Here is a 4,380-nt window from a genome sequence, read left to right as displayed (position 1 = left end):
GAGAAGAGAAGAGAAGAGAAGAGAAGAGAAGAGAAGAGAAGAGAAGAGAAGAGAAGAGAAGAATGGGACGTACCTGTTAACTCTTCTCGGACATTTCTCCGGTTTTATATCCAATTCGTAATGATAAATGTCCATTTTGGGGATGTCCATTTCAAAGAAGTTGGCTTGTAGTTTGATGGTTCTTCCCGAAGTCCCAAAATCAGGTCTAGGGGGAGGTTTAAATGCATAGGCCGGCATTGGAGGTGGCAGCGATGGGGATGTTGTAAGAACTGAAAGAAAGGGGGGGAGGAAATCACAACAAGTGAGGGAAGGGGTCGTCCCGTTCTCTCCAAACCATCGTGCATCTTTAAAGAAGACATTGCTTTCTCCTTAAAATCGGCGTCCACCTTTTGTCACGACTAACCATCTAAAAATGCCAATACGCTAAGCTAGGTATCGAAAGAGGATGGAGTTATAGGCGGTCCTTGGCGTACGGCCGCAACGGAGCCCAACATTTGTGTTGCTAAGCCAGACAGTTGTTAAATGGGTTTCGCTCCATTTTATGGCCTTCCTTGCCACAGTTTTAGAGCCTAACGATGGTTGGCGTTATTTCCTTAAGCTTTGGTTTCCGTTCTCTTCTTGTGGAGAGGATGGGGAGGCACCGACATTAGGCCAGTGCATAAATAAAAACAATTCGGTTCGGTTCAGGCCTCAAAGGAAGTGAGAGAGAGAGAGAGGATTTGCTAGGTTTTCTCCAATGAAAAACCACAAACATTGGTTGCCTACTTTTCTAAACCTGGCCCAGATCCATCTGCATCGTGGTTTTGCTGCTTGCATCTTGCTGAAGGTGCGGTGCGTGATCTGAGCCTGTGCTCAGCAAAACGTTAGTACCGATCACCATTATTGCAAAGATCACTGTTATATCCTGGGACGGATTTGACTCTCTCTATATTAGTGTTTCTCAACCTCAGCAGCTCGAAGTACAGATAATCCTCGCCTTATGACCACAGTTTAGCCCAAAATTTCTGTCGTTAAGTGAGACATTTGTTAAGTGAGTTTTGCCCCATTTTACCACCTTTCTTGCTTCCGTTGTTAAGTGAATCGGCACAGTTGTTAAGTTAGTAACACAGGTGTTAAGGGAGGGCTTCCCCATTGACTCTGCGTGTCAGAAAGTCACAAAAGTGATCACATAACTCCAGGACACTGCAGCCATCACAAATAGGAGTCAGTTGCCGAGCGTCTGAATTCTGATCACCTAATCAGGGGGCTGCTGCTGCGAGGATGAAAATATATGAGTTTTCTTTTACTAGGGGAGTTAAGTTAAGCAAGCATGTCAAATCAGATCTTGGGCTAAACCCTGGGAAATTTTTGCATTCAGAAATTCCCAAAAAAAAAACCGTCAAGTAACACTGCTTTACACGATGAGTCTTTCTCCCCATCCTCAGACAGCCACACTATGTTTTTATTAATGACTCATTCAGAGAGAATTACTAATAGTTGTATCAACAAGTTATATTTGGAACTTAGAAATAAGTATATCCGAAAAGGTTCTGTCTTAGAACCATCATCGCTGACGTTCTAATGTGCTCACTTTCTGTTCTGTCCTGATCACAATTTTCTTGGTTCAACTCAGTCAGGGAACTTTCAAGAATCAAGGAAACGTAACTGGAAGTTTCAGATGGTTGACATACCCCAGAATCATAATGTGCAATATACGAAGGGGGAGGGTTATAAAATCCTGCCTGCCCCTGAGCATGCATCCGACATGCCTACTACCTCCTTAGCATCTGCAAGGCCTTTGCCTGGCTGCGACGTTCAGCTGTCAAGCCACAGTTGTGAAAAGGACTTCAGCCTTCATGCAAATGCATTTCCTTCCTGCTACTTACTGCTAGAACCCTTTTTTCAAGCTTTAGGGCAAGCACTAAAAATAATAATAATAATAATGATATTATTTAAAGAGATCCATTACAGCAGGGGTCCTCAACCCCCGGTCTCTGGACCGGTAACCGGGCCACAGCACGCCAGCAACCGGTCCGCACAAACAAGCAAAGCCCCATCCGTGGGATGCAGGCAGCACACAAAACCACGCACTCTCCGGTCCGTGGAAAAACCACTCTCCACGGAACCGGTCCCTGGTGCCCAAAAGGTTGGGGACCTCTGCGTTATAGGTAGTCCTCAACTTACCACCATTCGTTTAGCAACCGTTCAGAGTTACAACAGGAAAAAGGGACTTATGGCGGGACCCTCGCACTTACGATTGTTAACAGCATCCCCATAGTTATGGGGTCAAAATTTGGGCACAAAATTTAGCAACCGGTCTATATTTACGAGGGTCGCAGCATCCCAGCCTCACGTGCTCGCCATTTGCGAGCTTCCCAGCTGGCTACCAATAAGTAAAGCAAATTTGCGCAATAACTTCGTTATTGCAGTGATTCTCTTAACGATGGCAAAAAAAAAAAAGGTCATAAAATTGTGGTCGACTCTCATTAACAACCACTTTGCTTAGCAATGGAAATGCTGGTTAGAAGTCAAGGATTACTCATAGGTTTAATGCAAGTCAGTTTAGGACTTTAGCCAGCAATCTCTAAGAAATCCCAAAGCTGGATACTAATAACAGAAAGTCTAGAGTAGACATGTCAAACACAAGGCCCGGGGACCGGATGCAGCCCGCGAAGTGGTTTCATGTGGCCCGCGAAGCCATCCTGGAAACAGTGAGGGAACGGCCCCCGCTGCCTTGGCCCTGGCCCAGGCCGGCCAGGAGCCAATGTACAACTTTGTGGTGGCCATCTATGCTGAAACGCATTCAGTCTTAGCTCCACAAGGCCGTCTGGAAACAGCGAGGAACCAGCCCCTGCCGCGTCGGCCCTACCCCCCGGGTGCATGCTGGGGAGGTGTCACCCTTTGTGAGGAATGAAGAAATGCACCATTGCCTGGAAGTGGCCAGCAAATGGCCCTCGCCTACTTCACATATCCGGCTTGATGGGCTCCGGCGGAGGGGTTTCAGCAGGCAGTGAGGCTCCTCCAGTGGACCATGCCTTGGCATTTGCCCCGGTCCCACCCCCTTCTGCCAGAGACCCTCAGATCTGTCCCACTCCTGCCCAGGCCCCCATAGGCACCATTGACGCGAACAATGTAGAGTTGGCCATGCCCCCCAATAGGCCATACCCACCCAGTAAGCCACACCCACCCTGGCCACACACACCCCGCGGGCAACCGCAATGCTGATGCGGCCCTCAATGAAATTGAGTTTGACACCCCTGGTCTAGATATATTATGGAAGAAATCAATCGATCAATCACTTCCAAATAGATGCCAAGAAAACAACTTGAATGTATCCACGTAGACCAGAATTCCCCAACCTTGGCAACCTTTAAGGCCTCTGCGCTTCAACTCCCAGAATTCCCCAACCTTGGCAACTTTAAGACTGTGGGCTTAGCCAGCATAGGGGAATTCTGGGAATTGAAGCCCACAGGTCTTAAAGTTGCCACGCTTGGAGACCCCCGATGTAGACCCCCCCCAAGAGTCAAGCTGGAAGAAGACTTTTAAAGAAGAAAATAATAGATTCCCAAGATCCTACCCAGCTGGGAACTAGGGAATATTTAAGACTTCCTGTTGGATTTGGTTCTCTTTTTTGTGCTGAAATGGGAGGAACGGCGACTCCTATCTCCTAACACACCCAACCCAAAGGGTTTTTTTTTTTTTTGCCTGCGGTCTCTTCTCCAGCGTATTTTCCCAAGTGAGGCTAGAATCACAATGGGTTCAACTTACTGCACAACATTTGGCATGGCATCCAAGGCATATCCTGCTCCTGAACAACTTTCCAATTGCCCGTAATTTTACCGGACTACGCCGATCCAATTTTAACGCAGATCGTGTATCTTTAAGAGGAGTTGGTAATTCCCAATGTAAGCAGAAGCGTTCCTTATCTCAAATGGATGTCCTTTCTCCATATTTGCCTTATCAGCTGCCAGCAGAAAGGGTTTGAAACAAGACATAGCCTATTCCACAGCATTCTCAGACGTCTGGAACTTAGTTTGAGATGGTACATCTCTACCTTTTTTGAGAGTAAACACTCTAAAGATCTACCTGCTATTTCCAATAATACTTATACTCTCTAAGGCAGGGGTCTTCCAAATAATAATAATAATAATAATAATAATAATAATAATAATAATAATAATAATAATAATAATAGTAGTAGTAGTAGTAGTAGTAGTAGTAGTAGTAGTGGTAATAATAATAATAATAATAATAATAATAATAATACTAAAAAGTTGGAAGGGACCTTGGAGGCCATCGAGTCCAACCCCCTGCCCAGGCAGGAACCCTACACCATTTCAGACAAACGGCTGTCCAGTCTCTTCTTAAAAACTTCCAGTGTTGAAGCATTCGCCGCTTCTG

General features: G+C 45.9%; 1 pseudogene; it reads right to left on the bottom strand.

The window, feature by feature from the left end:
- The window catches only part of LOC107298434, a 14,162-nt pseudogene extending 11,064 nt beyond the window's left edge, over positions 1–3,098 (bottom strand).
- Between the last annotated feature and the right edge of the window lie 1,282 nt (positions 3,099–4,380).

The sequence above is a fragment of the Protobothrops mucrosquamatus genome, unplaced genomic scaffold (genome assembly GCF_001527695.2).
Source record: "Protobothrops mucrosquamatus isolate PMUCROS unplaced genomic scaffold, P.Mucros_1.0 scaffold3964, whole genome shotgun sequence".
Lineage (NCBI taxonomy): Eukaryota > Metazoa > Chordata > Lepidosauria > Squamata > Viperidae > Protobothrops > Protobothrops mucrosquamatus.
The sequence above is the reverse complement of the archived record's forward strand: the minus strand, read 5'-3'. Positions and strand labels throughout refer to the sequence as shown.